The sequence below is a fragment of the Protopterus annectens genome, chromosome 8.part1, assembly GCF_019279795.1.
Source record: "Protopterus annectens isolate FY-2018-M chromosome 8.part1, PAN1.0, whole genome shotgun sequence".
Lineage (NCBI taxonomy): Eukaryota > Metazoa > Chordata > Ceratodontiformes > Protopteridae > Protopterus > Protopterus annectens.
In genome coordinates, this window is record NC_056742.1 from 378,587,965 (window position 1) to 378,605,235 (window position 17,271).

At 38.7% G+C, this 17,271-nt stretch overlaps 1 protein-coding gene across 1 annotated transcript in view; it reads left to right on the plus strand.

Annotated features, from left to right (window-relative positions):
• Positions 1-17,271, plus strand: part of LOC122810135 (T-cell immunomodulatory protein-like) — a 1,047,680-nt gene that overhangs the window by 29,028 nt on the left and 1,001,381 nt on the right. The window lies entirely within an intron of this gene.

Consider the following 17,271-nt stretch of genomic DNA (forward strand, 5'->3'; position numbering starts at 1 on the left):
TTAGACTGCAAGTGTACAGCTGGGTGTGTCTGTGTTATCTAATTTAACTTCTGCTTCTGTACTCCCTGTTCTGACACTTCTAACTCAGTCTGTTTTTCTCACTTTGACTTTTTCTCCTAGGTTTGCCCATTTCACATTCTTGTCCTTAGTCAAACTAACGTGGTAATCAATTAGATTTATAGAATGCAAAGAATTCCTGGGGCAATGAACAGCTAACTACACTGTTCCCTTCTGTGTCCCAGTACAGATTACGTAATACTAATCTGTTTGCATGGTTTCTAAACAGTTTTTGCTTATATTCCTTATCAGGTCCTGGTATGCTACAATAATACAGAGTACAGTGCAACAAATGCTGTTTCATTGTCAAGGGAGGGGGACTTACTGATGGCTACGTTCATCAGCTCTTTGGTTACTGCCCCTGGACCAGTCGTGACCAAGTCCTGGCTGTACCAATAAAATGTTTTGCCCTCCGGTCGCACCACAAAAGTATCCATTTGTCGCTGTGCTTTCATACCCTGCATAGTTGGAACTACTGCTATGCCAAATATCTGCATAAGATCTCTGCCCAAAAGGTTTATCGGGCATTTTGCAGAAACAACAATTTTGCTTTTCTGGGTCATCCCTGAAACAGGGTCAGTTATTGCTATGTTATGGGAGAGTGGCTCCCGATACAGCTGTCCATTAGCTGCTTTCACTAATATGTAATCAAATTATTCTGAATTTTCTGGTAGTTTGGAAGGATATATCAGGGTCCATGATGCCCCTGAGTCCCACAGAAATTTAACTTCCCTCCCCTCTACCAGAAGTGTAACTTCCGCTTTCGTGTCTGCTAAGTAGAGCTCTAGGCTCAATAATGCTAAGTCTAAAATTTCACTTTCTTTACTATCTGCGATTTCTTGCACTTCCTCTATTTCTTCTATCAAATCCTCTACTCCCTCTATCACATTTGCATTTGTCTTTTCTTGGTTATTCTTTTCTAGTGATTTTTGACCATCATATAGTCTGCCCACACCCTCCTTATCTTCCATGGCTACCTTCTTGTTTTGCTTGCAATCCCTTGCTAAATGTCCCTTTTTTCCGCACTTGAAACTTTCACCCCTTTTCTTTCTCTCTTCAAACTCCTACGATCGCTTATCAGATAGTTTGTTTGTTTCCCTGGGCATTTTTCTTGCCTTTTTTCCCAGACTGTACTACATAAACTTCTGCTCCATCTTCTACAGAAAATACTTTGGCTTTCTTTTTCTTTACTGTTAAAATGCCTTTCGGCATGTCTAGCATATTCAAGTAGTGACTGTAATCTACTTGTATGATCTACCATGTGCTTTGTAATTAAAGCTGCTTATAGGCAAAATACTGCCTTTTAAAAATGCATTCTTTAGCTGCTGTTCATACGGGGAATCATGTGTTTTGGTCTTCAGGTACCTGCATTCCACAATGGTTATTAAAACACTCTAATAATCTAGCATAATATCTGTCAACAGTTTCACCTTCCTTGTTGGATGCATTGATTAATGCAAGTCCAGTCTGCTCTAGGCTTCCATTTCTCAGAGATTCGGTCTGTTAGACCTTTTACTCTGTTATCCAGTTCTGCGTTGCTATGTGGGATTGGCTTGTGTTTTGCGTCATAGGGATTCCAGTTGCCACTGATCATGTGCCAATCTGGACCTACAATTTGTCTAACTACTTTTTCTACTACTTCTCCATTTAAATGATAACTTAACCTCATGCCCTGTAAGTCTTCTAAGAATTTTCTAAAATGAACTTGGATGGGGAATTTCCTCTGTGGCTTTCCGGATGTCTTCCAGTGTCCACGGTCTATATACCAGGAGAGTTGGGTCCTGCCTTTCCTGTCTGAGGATTTGGTACTTCTATGAGCGGACATATCTCTTCTTCACTCATAGCTCGTGAATTTTTCTTCATTTGATATAATTCAATATCCCCTCTTAAGTTACGTGTTCGAGACCTAGTCTTGATGGGATCTCTGACGAACGGTCTTGGCTTTGTGGAGACAGCCAGGTATAGTGGAGGTGGACCAGCTTGTCCACTTGCTTCATATTCTGGTAAGGGAAGCAGAGGGGGCGGAGGGGCTGATGCTATTACCAAATTATTGTCCTCTTTATCTAGAAACATAGCTTTTGAATTATTACTTTTTTGTTCCCTATGGTTTGCTTCCTCAATCCACCTGTGTGCCTGAGGGATGCCTAATTGGCGTTGCTTTTTCACGTGACCTTTTGCATCTGTTTTAAGCTGTTTGACAAGTTTAATAAGTGAGGATTTTTCTAATTTGCCATCAAATTCATATTTATTAACCCATTTTGTATAGTACCTAACATTGTCGGCACGCTGTAATTGCATATATTTTGCATCTTCAGTTAATGGCGGACCTTGGGATCTTTTTGTGCACCTATTTCCCATATTGTTCTAACTGTTAAAATGTTACGTAACCCTTCATTTTCACATGGTACCATGATTTCTCTTTTTCACGGTTTATCTAGAATAACTTGCTTACCTATTCTGTTTCCCTGATCTATGACAAGACTGCAATCTTCCTGTCCCTGACTTGTACAAGACAAATCTGACAGTTGATGCAAATGAAGTCCCTGATCTAAAACAGAAAAAATGTAAAGCTCACCTTACCTGAGCCTCCGTGATTGATCGTCTGGTTTGAGGAAAAAACGTTAACTCATCCTCCAGTCGCAGATCAGAAAAGTGGCTGGCCTCCTTTGAACGACATTTCAGTCGGAGGTCTTTCAGAGCAGAAGAACCAATGTGGTCTCTTCCCCGTACAGTTTCATGCCACCTGGCCCATCTGACCTGAGGCGAAGTGAGAGTTTCCGGTCCGAAGGACCAATCTGTCAAAGGAAAAACAACTTCAAAAAGATCAACACACTGCAGGTTCAGGTTAAGGCTTGCAGCAAGAAGACAAAAACGTGCTAATACAGAGTTTGTCTAACTAGAATCAGGAAGTGAAGCCATTCTTATCCATTTCTTACAAGACCTTGCCTACCTAGCTGATGTAACAAATCATAAGTTCTTACAATATTATTTCATAGCAGCTGTTTGTTTGTTTGATTTTCTGCTGACACTAAAAACAAACTTCCTAAAAAAAACAACGTGGCCTTGAAGACCACCGGTCAGATACAACGTCTCACTATATGCAATGTTACCATTCAAGGTACTATGGCTAATTCGAGCACAAAGCAAGTACAGATTATAGTTCATTTCTTCAAGCAGTCTTTGTTCAACTGCATCTTTTCTGCAGCTGTGCATGTTCTCAAAACACGAACAGAGCTGATTGTTCAAGTTCAATACCATTATAGAAAACAGTATTGTTCTATTAATTATTTTCCTGACCTAGCAGATAATCACCTGCTTCTCAGTAAATTTCCAAAAGGCATAAACATGAATTTTGCTGTGCTAGCAAATACTAGGTCAGAGAGCATCTTGCAGTTTCAGAAAGCATCTTGTAGTTTCATACAAAACTAAGCTGTACATAAAATAGAATGCAATGTGTTAACCCTTTTAGCTTCTAATGAGCACTAAACATATACATCAATACATATTTTTCTAACAGCCAACAACAGCCACTGGTTTGGTATCACGTATGGTTTCATTGTTATGCTATGTCTTAATAGTCCGCAAGTTGTATACTGTGCATACATTTTGAAAAGTTTGAAGTGTGTCTCTATTTAGTTTGGTCTGTGCTGAGCTGTGTCTGAAAATGGTCCTTAGCTCAGTTCACCAACTTATTTAAGATAAGGTAAATTTAATATTTGTTGAAGGGTCAAACCCTCGCAAATGGCATCCTGCAGAACACCAAAAGTGGTTATTCCAATGCTGGATTTAATATTTCATTCAGAAGATTTACCGGTACTAAGGCCTGGCAAAAAGATATTGTCTTAATGGAATTTGTAGCAAAGTTTCATTGTTGAAATTGTGGCTTATTCACTATAAACTTTCAGTAATGTTCTGAAATTTGCATAATGCATGTTTTTGTTGTAACTCGGATCTTTCCAAGAGCAAAGTAATAGTTCTAAATGATCTGCTAAGAGAATGTGTTGGCTTGAACCTAGTGTAACAAATTGTCTGCAACACTGTTTATGTATTCAGCACACACAGTATGAAAATTAAAGCATTTTGATTGGCTGTTTGGCCGCATATCCGATGATACTGAACAACATCATCACTGTGTTCTGTTTACGTCTAGCATAACCTCATCAGACAAACGTAGCGGCCCACAGCTGTTACTTCACTCTCACTTGGCTGGTATGATGAATGCAGCGTTGAGAGGTGCTGTTTGACATGAAGTTTGAGGTCACTTAAAAGAAACACTACAATTGACCATGCAACTAAGTATTTTAAAGCCATCTCGAATTTAGAATATCCCCCCCAGTAAATGCAATTATTTAAAAACTACAAATTTAAATCAACCCCATAGAGACTTAAATTAAACACTAAAAGAAAAACATAACCGAATGCAAGAATGCAAGAATGCTCAGTCTAGCTAACTGGAAGACGTAGTGCTCTGACCATGATCAATTGAAGTAATAAAATATTGTTCTATTCTGCTCATTTAAATACCTTTCAAATCCAGCTTTTTTTCTGATGCATTGTTTCTTGGTGTAGAAGCTGAGAGGGGAAAAACTATAAATGTTTGCCCAAAAGTACATTAAATAAATACTTGCAGCCAGCATTGGTTATTTGTGTGTATTCTACCGTTTTGTAAGCAAGTTTGTCTTCATCATTGCTAAAATATTTTTACATTGATTTTTGTAAAATGTCTGCAGTGTTGTCTGGTACTACTGGAAAGAGAAATTACATTTGCTGAAAAGTATACTAGTTGTGGAATTGTGACTTCCTGACCTTTATTTACTTTGCTTTTGCGTACTAGTTTCAGGGTTTTCACTGAGTTCATGATTTATTTTCTGATTAATTGTTCTGATTTGTTTTACTGATACAGTTCAGTAACTGGGTTTCCATTGCTGGGGTTCTTACAATTGTAGATTAAAAACTGTAAAATATGCATTCTACTAATAACAGAAATGCGAGTTTTACAAATATATGCTTTGTGCCTCCCATTAGCTTTGCATTCTGCCACTTTCCCTGTTAAGAATATTGTATTTTATTAATTTGGAAGGGGCCAAGGATTTTTTTATATGTACTTTTCCTTCTTGAGCAAATCTCTGCAGATGGTTAGTGGATTTGTATACAGTGGATGTAGTGGGAGGCCACTAGTTGTTCACTTGGGTGACCTTTTTTTGTTTCTTGCAGTACTGTTCCCCCCACAAGTGGATGCCTCCAGTGATGTCCATAGACTCCACTGGAGATTTACTTATGAGGCACACATCACATCAACATCTTGGCACAAGAAATCTGGACAAAACCTGACATGGGGGAATGAAGGCCCAAAAAATTAGGACACATTTTAAATATTGCTCTCCTAACAGTATTTGTGTTAACATGCATTTTATGAAGGATATGAAGTCTGAAACTCAAATGCATGTTATTCTTTAGCGACTTTAATCCAAAGATCATCCCAGTGATTTGTCGAAAAAAGATTTTGAGGAACAAACCAAAAATATGAGGCAAAATCTGTACAGTTGAGAGGTATGGTGAGACCAGCCTCGCTCCCCTCATGTGATAATCATGCTGGCAAACGCCTCATCACCCCATACCTTTTTTTAGATAGCTCTCCCTCAAGTGGAATACTAGTCAAGCCTGTATTAACAGTGTGGTTTGCAGGTAATTATCCACAAGGTTGCCAACTCTAGTGGCATAGTGACATAAAGCCTTTATTATGGCCCACATGACCTGTGTTCAATCATTTTTGGTACTTTTTGGAGCTAATAGTGTTTTGGCTAATCCACATTTATTTAGAGGGGGAAACTTTTTAAGCAGGAACTGGATAGGCTTGAAAGTAAATTCATTTTAAGTTGTAGAACTGTGTTCCCTAGGGGTATGAACTTGGATGTTAATTTAGTTTTTATAATGCATTTTGTGAATGTTAACCTTCAACATTATTGTAATGAAATTAATTATTTAGAAATTTTGTAGAATTTATAATAAATGTTAATGTATGATTAAATTAGGAATGTGTTTTTGTAGGGTTGGAGTTTTTAATTTTATAATTGAGTAATTATTTAATTGTTGTAATGGGTCTACTGGGTTTGTATAAATGTGCTTGTTTTGCGGGGGTGAAGTATTCCTTGAAGGTGAACTGCCGAGGTACCAGAATCCTGAAATAAAGTGCCTTTGCTTGGTATTTTTTTTTTCCTTTTATGTGTTTTATGGTTTGTTAGAGCTAGCAGAGAGGATTGGCATACCTATCCTGGAGGAGGGGGCAGAGCCCGATCTAGGCAACTAAAAGCCTTCGGAGGAAGATGAGCATGTAGTTCAGAAGCAGGCCTGTGGTGCACCAAACTGTCATGTGGTAGCCTTCGAGAAAGAGTACAGAAGCATGTGCTTGCATAAAGGAAGGTGTAGTTATCTCTTATGTTTATGCTTATCTTATGTTTCTCCACTTTGGCGAGGATTTGGATCATGCCATTGTAACTAGGATGCGAGCAATGACAGCAGTCCTTTTATAGCTGCTTAAATTATTACCTTTTCATGTGGCTGTTGCCCCCTTGGCTCTGGGGATAGCAGAAACATGAGAGAGAGAATGGGTTCAAGTCCAGTTGGAGGGAGATTTGATGGTTGGCAATGACAGGCCAAAAAGGATTAAAAAAAACAGGGGTAAAATATCTACAAAGCTGCCAATCTGTGTACCAGAACAGTTGAAGACTTGATTATATATTTCTGCAGTAATATAAAAGTTAGACCTAACCTTCTGCAGTGTTACTAAACCTGCCACCTAGGTCAGCTGTTTACAGCTATATGCAGTTTAGTTGCCAATTGAAAATACAAGGATTGTAACTACATTCCTCTAAATATTCAGATTACATTTACTTGGAATAATCCCCTTGGGGAGCAGCAGTTTTTCAATATCTGGGTGAGATGAGATTATCCCCCATGTTATCAAGTAAATCCCCCAGCATAAATGCTTGAAAAATCTGATGGTGAATTTTGTAATTTGATATCTTTTCTTTTTAGATTTGAGTGTATGCACTCAAACTAATGAGATTTGCACTTCTTATAATGTCACAGTTTCTGTCTTGCTAGATTTTCAGCTTCCCTATGGAATAATCAACTGGTCCCAAGGTCTGTCATTCTTCCAGCCGCAAAAAGAAAAATGTAAGCAAATAGTTTCTGCCAGCACAGCAGGCTAGCAGTTTGCCTGAGCTACATGTGGGTGACTCTACTGTGGCAGAATCTGGTTCCTCAGACCCTTCATCTTTTAACCCAGATCTCATGGATGTAGCATGTGAAGATATTTGAAGGCTGCCAGCCTAGCTAGATAGAATTTTGTAGAGAAGTCACAGGCGTGTTCTCTTAAATGTGAAAATACTGTAACTGCAAAAAAATGTAACAGTGCACTCTGCTTTAAGAAAGCTGATAAGTCAAGCATTTTATAGCTGTTTTGATCTCTGGGCTTGGAGCCACAGTGTCTGAACCAGCAGATAGTTTATTTTGTTTTCAGACTAGAGTTAATTGCTAGATTTTACATATGTAATGTATTTAATTGCTGTAGTTTCCTGACCAGGTGCAAGCTTACTAAGAAATGTTAATGCAGAGTTTCTGTTAGCCTGGGAAACCAGAGAATTGTTTAGAATGATGTAATCTAAATGAGTCAGCAGGATGTATTATCGATTTAAAGGACTTTATCAGAGACGGAGAGAGCATTTTGCATTTGTGTTGAGAACTGACCACTCACCAGCACTTGTTTTGCTCTGTATGCAAGTAGGATCTTAGACTTTAGTGTCTCTCTTAGATGTAGACAGAAAATAATAAGTTTAATCTAGCTGTTTTCTGTACTGATACTATTCTGTATTATTTTAAGCATTTTCCTGTGATCTCTAAACATTTGACTAGCACTGTGTAGTAAGTTTTGTGTTGTGGTTTTATTATTTATTAAATATTTTTAAACCTTTCAAATGTGGCTGTTTTGTGCAGAGATAATTTAAGCTCTAGAGTACATAGTCTGTATATAGTGATAATGTACCAAGCCACTCCAGATGAGCTTTGCTGCTCAGTCGCACTTACCATTTGGATAATAATATTGCACAGTCATAGTTGGGCACCCTTTGGTAAGGGCCTTTTTTAGTACCTGGTAAGTAAGGGTCCTGGTGGCAGTGATTACTACCTTATAGCCTGGACAGAGGGGGCACAGCTATGAATCTGTACCTGCCTTCCCTGGAGTGTTTGTGTGGTTGTATATAAACCGTATCTCAAAGGTGTGTGTGTGTGTGTGTGTGTGTGTCAGCTACTTGGGCAGGGACACGCAGCACTGGTTGGACAGAGAGTGCTAGGAGGACTTGGCTTGGGACTCTGGCTAAGGATCCCACTTTATAGCTGTGCCAGTGGGGTGTCTTATTGGGGATCTGGAGAGAAAGGGGGTAACCAGCCCCAGACTGACTGTGATCTCGGTGTACTCTTAAGGGAAATTGTACTTTACTGTGTGTGCATTTGTTAACCTTCCCAGTGTGGACTCCCCTCATTGGTGTTAGTGGTGAGAATGGAGGCTCCTTGATTACTGGGCCAGCGCACTGGCATCGCATAGCATATAAAGCCACTATAGACTGTGGGTTAGTCATCTTCTGTGACTGTTAGGTTCTCTTCCATGGGCAAGGGAGAGCCACTGTTGTCGTTCTTGGGGGAGGGAACAGGGAAGGATTCCCTGTTGTCAGAATACTGTGCCCATCTGTGAGGAAGCTGCTCCTGCCATTAATAACACATTTTTTCCTGTCAAAAAGAACTGGAAAGCTAAACCTGTATCTGATCCTCCTCAAATTACTGTGTCTGGCTCAGGATTTAATTTAGGCTATTGATACTTCTTGTTTAGTTTCTGGCCAAAGAAAGATGAATTCTGCTTTTTCCTGAAGAAATTTAAGTTTCTAAATCTGAACAGAAAGATGAAGGGACAGATGCAGAGTTTTTTTCCTCTGATTTTTGATTCAGTCTCAAAGGAGAGCTCCTTTTATAATTCTGCCTGTGTGGATTTCTCTGACACTATTTGCAGAATGTACTAATGTTTTCAGTACAAATACACTGTGAGGTTTCTCAATTCTATCAAAACTTCCTATGAACTGTTACAAAAGTAGTTTTCAGAAAACTACACCCATCCTTCCAGGTCTGTAAGCTATGGAGAAAGTGTGTATGTCACTGTCTGCAATTTTCTTGATAGTTCACATACTAGCTTAAAAAGACAGAATGTATAAAATTTCTCTGTCTTAATTTTTTAACCATTCTTCCCAAACTTGAACGAGCAGCTATAGGCTTAACCAAATGTTTAGCAGCAGTAGCATTAACTAAAGTCCAGTTCTACTCTTTCTGACATGGATGGGAAGATTATTAAGTATGGGGGAAAATGTTTACTTCTGCCATTTTGATTTTTAGGATTCAGGCTCGTATGTTAAAATATGAGCAGTGTGACTGTAGTCTCCTCTTCTTGTGAGGAAAATCTGTTTTATATAATTTTGCATCTTCCAATTTACAGGTCACTACTTTTTGTTTAGATTGTGTGTGACTCAGTTGATTCCATAGCTATGACCTAGTACTGTTTGGAGGAGGTTCGCCTGGCTGTGTTCTTAGAATCTCCCAGATGATTGGGGGGGGGGGGCAGTTTTTAAATTCTCCTTTGGCTATAGATTGTTTTTGGCTGTCCTATTGCAGAAATCATCATAAATGTGATGAAAGGGTTAAGATGATACAAGGAATCGCTCAAAATTTTCAGACTTACTTTTTTCAAAATTTTTAAGGGATTCTCTAAATATACATCTATCCAGTTTCAACAAATAAAATTAAACTGTTGCACCACAACGTGGGTAAAGAGATGTTTTAAAAAAAAATGTTTGGGGGGGGTACAAAAAGATTTCACAACCCCCTCCCATCCAAGGATAGTCTAAGTCACTATGACTGTTTGAGACCTTGTAACCCCCTATCACTTTGGCAGTCCCTTTCCCTTCCAGAAAATCTGAATCTCCATTTTTCTCCTTGGCAGCAGATAGTTTTAGACAAATGGATTTTGAAGATCATTCATTAGATTTACGGATGATAGTGGGAGGAAATCTTTCCTTTCCAACGGGTAATTTCCTAAACCACCAGACTCCCCTATTCCCCCTTCTCCTGCAGCACATGCTGACTTATGAAGTGTTAGAATCGGTTCCATCTTTCCAACTCGGGGAAAGTTTTTATTTAAGGATGTTTTTGGTGACAAATCAAGAAGTTTCTTGGAGACGAGTTTTAAAAAAAAAAAATTCCTAAGCCTGTTTGTAATGGTGGCCAAGCTCCGAAAGTTATCACTTAACAGCCTGTTACCTCTTCTTCCTCATTTAAAGATTCCTGGTAACATTAGATTTAAACTATGCCCATTGCATTTATGCCTAAAGTGGTATCCAAGTGTGTTTTAAGACAAACTATCAGTCTCCCAGTTTCTTTCCTGAAACTAGAAATAAGGGAGAGTGGCTAACCCACACTTTGGATGTCCACAGATGACTTGTGTACTGTCTTGACAGAAATAAAAATTTCAGATAATTTCAGATCTTCTTACCAGTTTTTTTTCCAAATGGGTTATCTCAGGCTATTTCATTTTGTTATGCTCACCACAACAAAACTATTCCAGGCAAGGTTAAAGCCCACTCTGTCAGGGCCTTCAGTTCTCCTATGGGTTTTTAGAAAGGTTTGGATTCTAGAATTATTCTAGAAGCAGTAACTTGATCCTCCTATATGTGCATTGACAAGGCATTACAAGCTTGACTCCTTCTCTGGTCCAAAAAAGCTTGATTTTAGAGCTACTCTCCAGGGGATGCTGGACCCTTCCCCTTCATCCTCTCAAATGTTGTAAGCTAGGGTAATCTACCCCTATAGCTAAGGCTACTGTAGCAGTGATAAATATGGTGAAAATAGTACAGCTGTGTAAGTAAATTTACCATACTAGTAGATGTTTGATCACTGCTGGCAGTAGCTGCCCATTCCTTCCATTCCTCCTTGTTTTCTGGTGGGTTTATCGGGGTGTGAACGTTTGTCTTGTTCCTAGTACTGCCCTCTCAGGGCCGTCTCCTCCTCTCTGGTGGTATGAAAGCTCTGAAGGGCTTGGCACCCAAACCTGTTATTTTAGTCATGAGCTCACTAAGGTCCTGGTTTCATGTGACTCTGTGAGGAGCGACAGGTCATTTATACTCCTGTCTTGTTGCTGCAACCCATATAATATTGGGAAAACAAAAGTTTAATATTGTAATGCAGGAGCACCTTAGGAGCATCATGAACTGTGGTTCTGATAGTCCATTGTCTTGTCATCTCAGTTTCAAACACGCTAGTCAAGTCAGGGGCTTATGTATAAAGCATTTAAATTCTGCAGTAAAAATCAAGAGTAGTTATTTTAAAATATAGTACATAATTTTAATTGCATTCAAAAATGTAATTTTAAAGAAAAAAATATAAGATTTTGTGACTTTTTCTTTAATGTGGTTTCTTTATATGCTTGTATTGTTCCTTTGTCTTTCAAACCTCTGTGAAGGCCCTCTTGCCATGGCACTAGCAGTAATGAACACAATTTTGTAACTCCTGAAACTTCTTTGACTGGTCTATATACTTTTTTCAGGTTATTCTTTTGTAGGTATTCTGTGCAGTTGGCTGCCAAAAACACTATTACTAGAAAATGGAAATCCAACTATATTTGATATTGTGAAAGGCCGCGGTGGTGGTGCTGCGGTAGTGTTGTCACCTCACAGTAAGACGCTCGCAGTTCGACTCTCAGCTAGAGCATCTTCCGCATAGAGACATGCGTGAATGGGAGTTCCTTCGTTGAAGGTTGTGCATCAGGGCTGGCAACTCTGTACGTAAAAATCAACTGCCAATCATTAGCGGACCGGAGTTCCGCTGTGGCGACCCCTAACCGGGAAAAGCCGAAAGACACAACAACAATAAAAGTAGTGTACATGGGATCTGTAGGAAATTGAAGGATCAAATTGCGTAGACCTATTTGGATTTTTTGGGAACAATACATGCAGCATAATGTTCATGAGGAGGAATGAGGGTTAAAGGAAGGCAGGAATGGATTAATTTGTGTAATGTTGGTCTGCATGATGGCTCTTTTTACATAAGTTTTCTTTCTTTATAATGTAAATTAGAAAAATGTTAATGTTTTTTCTTCTATTTAATGTATATCTGCCTGTGTCTTAAGTGATAAAAAAACAACACCTTTACTAAATGTAAAACTCAGTATGGTTTGAAGGTTTGATGGATTTTTTTTTTTTTTTTCCATTGCTCAATACCAGGCTCTTCACCTTGTGTTTCCTTGAGCTGTGTTGTGCATGTAAGTTGCTGCTTGTTACAAACTCCCTTAGTAGGACCCATTCAAAAGCTTCTCTGCCTGCATCCAATCAAGCATTTGTTCCACAGGACAAGAGCTCAGGATCCCTGAGCTAGGCAGGCATTCTGCTTCCCCTTTGTACGCTGCCCCTATTTTCACCAATATCCAAGCCACAACTTTAAACAAACTCCAACAAACGTATTATAAGATAGCTAGATTCATAATGGACTCTCTCCTTACAAATCCCACCACTGTCTACCTCTCACATCCCTACAATGGCTAGAATTCCCAGACACTGTTACTTTCACAACTACAAATGCTACATTCCATTTAGAATTCCCCCCACTTTACTTTCACAACTACAAATGCTACATTTCATTCTTACAAACCTTCATCTTGCCCAGCTCTTTCTTCCCTCATTTCCATCTATACACCTTCTCGCACTCTCCGTACCTCTAATCAGCAACTTCTTAATACCTAGCAACCAAAAAAAAGCAGTAGGCAAACTCTTATATAAATACTCAATAGCCCTAAACTGGAACAAACTTCCTTGCGAAATAAGCTCCACCATTCACCCAGCACACTTTAAGGAGAAACTAAAACTCCATCTACTTAACACCAGAATCTGCCCTTGCACAGCCCCAACCTAACCTCATCTCTCCCTCCAAGGGCTACCCCCTCCTCACTATCCTCCATTACCTCCATAATGTGATCCCTCAACTAAGGCTTACAAACTGAACTGAACTCTCATCTGATCAATTAATCTACATGTAAATATGTACAAAATCTGTAAACATATAGTTTTCATGTTTTCACCTGTATCTGTAGTGTTCTTGTATTATTTTTTCTTTTTTTTTTTTTTTTTTTTTTTTTTTTCATATCTCATCATATTTCAATTGAAATTGTTATCTTTTTATGTCTGTATATATGTGTATTGGAGCTTTTCTCCTCGGGTCTCCACTGAAAATGGGCCAAAAACCCAGCTGGACCAATCTGGTTAACAAATGTCAATAAATAAATACGTTTTTGTTCTTGCCTGAGTAGCTTTGTTGGCTCATTGGATCCCCTATGGTGAGAGTCTGGTAGAAGGGAGTGGGTTAGCTCACTGTTAATGTCAAATGGCCTACTTCTCCTCCCTAGTAGACCCCCCAGTGGCAGTTGTCTGAGCTTTGAGTCACGGAGTGTGCCTTTATGTCCATATGCATGGTAGCAGATTGTGCTCAATGGAGTGCAACACCTAGTGCTCCTGTTAACGTCACCCAAGTGGTGAGCCAGAAATCCCTCCTCCTCTCTAGGATGAGCAACCCAGAAGAAGCCACTGCTTGCCATCCTCATCATCTAGCTCTGTCAGATGCCAGAGATGCTAATCAAACTGTGGTCACCTGGGCCATAGTCAGGGCTTTAGCTCTCTATATGCCTTTGAAAACTGGCTATGACTAATTTACTAGCTGTCTCCAAATGGAGCATTGTGCTTCTGTTCAACCTGTGTTGTGCTTTTAGGTTGTGATCTTGTAGCAGTTATCTGTGAACAAATGGGAAAGTTTGTTTTACTGATGTTTTTTTCTTTTTCCTCTGAGGTGTAGCAGGCTGAGAGAGGATATTTAAGTAAGGGGTAAGAAAAACAAATTTTGCAAGATATTGCATCCTTTATAGATATCTCTGAAGTGTTTGCTTGCCTTGTCTTTACATTGGTGCACTTGCTCTGACTTTTTCCTACATCAGGTTTTATCCCCCCCCCCCCCCCAATGTATTTTTCAGACATGTAGCCCTTGTGTGCATTTGCTCTTCTTTAGCTTAAAATTGTCTTTAATCTGTTCATCAGCTGTCTGTTTTATCATGCTCTTGGATCTGGTCCCACACTAATAGATCACTGGTTATGTTTAGAATACCTTCCAAGCCTTCAGTTTCCTGTCCAGTAGTTCTTTGAGTACCTCTATTGCTGACGAAAGTTAAGTCTTGTACTTACTAATGGCATCTTAAATGTATACAGTATTGGATCTTGCTTCATCTGCTAGAAATGCTGTTTGGCATCCTGTACTGCAACAAAAAAGCAGTGTTTGGCATTGATGAGGCCACTTCCTCAACTAGGTAATACTTTCTTTTAATAACTTTTTCATGGATTGCAGATTGAGATATATGTAGACCTTGTTTAGCTTAATGACAGTGATAGTATTCACCCATTCTGATTGTATCTTTTTGTCATGGAGGACTTCCATGCCCTTCAGTTCTTGCTTGAGCTCTGCTTAGGAGAGCTACTGGTATTTTTCTGGAAACACAGAACATATTTTACCAGCATAGCTTTACAGGGGTCCAGAGCTTTTGATAACGTCAAGTTTGTTTCTGTTAAAAGCCAGCTCATTCTTTCATAATTTTTCATACCACAAGCTGTTCTGTCTCACTAGTGAGTCATGCAAATTGTGAGATTCAGACTTTGGCCCTTTTCATCTGTAGGGTAACTAAATTATCTGATTACTATAGATAGACCTTGCATCCTTTTAAAGAAGAATGGTGGCTAAATTTCAGTGTCTTTCTAGACTTGCAATAACTACTTATTTTTTCCTGTTACTGCTGCTTCATCTTCCTTTTTGTCAGGGAAAGTTTAGTAGTAGATGCTTTTGAAGGTTTTTTTTCCTTAGCGGCATGTAGCAGTGTGGCAAAAGTACATATTTTAAATTTCTTGGCTAATATTGTCACAGTGAAGAATAAATCAGATTTTGGCTCTAGAACTTTCAAATTTCTTTTAAGTTTTATGCTAATGAGAGTTCCAGGTAGTTGAATATGGAAAATTTTTGCACGGAGAATTGTTTTGCTTCCAAACACTAGCCTCTGGAAAAATTGTTAAACTTTTTTGCAGCTACATTTGCCTTTTCTAACTCCATGTAATCTGTATGGGTTTGGTGTGATGGTAGAAGAACCGATATTCTTAAGGATGACGTCTGACCTGACCTTCGTTAAGTGTTTAGTCAGCATGAACTCTCTAAAAGAAACATGCACTTACATGGCTTCAGTTCACAACAGCTTTCTCGTATACCTCTCAACTTGGTGCAAGAGATCTGGACAAAGCCTGACAGAATGGGTGGGACAAAGACTCAAAAATAGGGACAGGTTTTAAATATTGCTCTTTCTGAAGAGTATGAACTCTGAAACAAGTGCATATCATTTAGTGACGTCAGTCCTAAGATTATCCCAGTGATTTGACTGAAAATTAGGTATTTAATGAGGAGCAAGCCAAATATAAGGCAAACATCTGGACATTCTGAGAAGATCTGGATAGTTGAGAGGTATGCATAAGCATTTGAAGGTGTTTAACGTCTACTTACAGCAGAGTGTTTACAGTGATGCCTCTAACAGAAAATGTTTTTCTTTGTTACATTTGTCATTAAGTGTGTGTGTGTGTGTGTGTGTGTGTGTGTGTGTGTGTGTGTGTGTGTGTGTGTGTGTGTGTGTGTGTGTCCGTCCCTCTAATATGTTTTTCTTTGTCTTCCTAAGGTAATTACTTTCTCTGTACTTCACCCATCAATCTCCACCCCCTCCCATTCCAGAATGTTTTGACTGGAAACTTCTTGGTTCACTTTGCACTTTGAAGGTCTTCTGTCTTTCTGTTTGAATTCCCTCTAATCAGAGGTCTTTTTAATAGTGTGCATGTATTCTCTGATTAGTAAGATGCAGGTGGTACCTGGTATGCATGAATTGCTGAGAAGCTGTGCACCGGGTGAAAGTGCTTTGAATTGTCTGCCCCACCCTGCACACCAAGGATCTCACATGGTGGCAGGCTGATTGATCTTTAATATTTGCAAACATAGAAATAATTGTTTTGTTTGAGATGTAGTATTTGTCTTTTTCTATAATTTCTCCTGTGTACTTATTCCCATTGTGTACAGTTTCAACTGTTTACTATATTTTTTTAGACCTTGAATTTGTGGCTCTCTTAATCATGTCACTGTTTATTTTGATTGACTTTCTTACAACAAAAAAGTATGAACAGCTATTAATGTTTTGTTACAAACATTTCAGTTTTTTTGCGTTAACACTGTCTTGCAGAATCTGCCAGTACAGGATGTTGGCTCCAAGAACAGTAGTACTTTACTTCTCTTCAGGAAAGAAGAAAATGTAGTTGAAAGACTCAACTATTCCACTTATTACATTTATTCAGGAATAATAGAAGCAAGAAAATAAATTCTAAAACATTATTGTGTTTTCTTTTCTTTTATTATCCTTTGAAATCTGTGCCGAACATAGACACTCTGTTAAGGTTTATTTGTTGTAAATGTCTTAAAGAAGCATCTGCCTAGAAATTAACAGTCTGGTCTCCGGGATTGAACAAAGTTAAAACTGCATTTTATTTTTGTTTTAATAAACATGTGAATTATATACTTGTCTAATAACTTCAGCAGTAATTTTGTTACCCTACATAAAATTTCTATTTTTATTATGAAATTGACTTCCCTGGATACTGCTTCCTGTTTCATAATTTTTGTTGCTACAGAACAGCTTTTAATTTTCTGTAGGGTTTGTAGCAACCTTTTTATAGGTCCTCCTATTAGTGTTAGTTAAATTAATTTACATGCCATCGCTTCCTAATATTTGGCCAGAGCTTGAGTAATATTTTCCCCTGGGTAGCTTTATCATCTGCTAGTGTGTTTATGCACTTTGTTTTGATAGTGCTGCTTTCCATGCAGTCTGTGTTGTATTTATTCTGCTGTAGAGCAAATAAATTAGGTGGGTCAGTGGTTCCGTTTTTCAGTCGCAGTCCAGGCCAACCCCCCCCCCCCCCCAAAAAAAGAAAACAGACAAAATACATTAGTTAACTCATTTGGCTGACTGGCTGATACTGTGTCACGAGGTATATATATTTAGTGAAT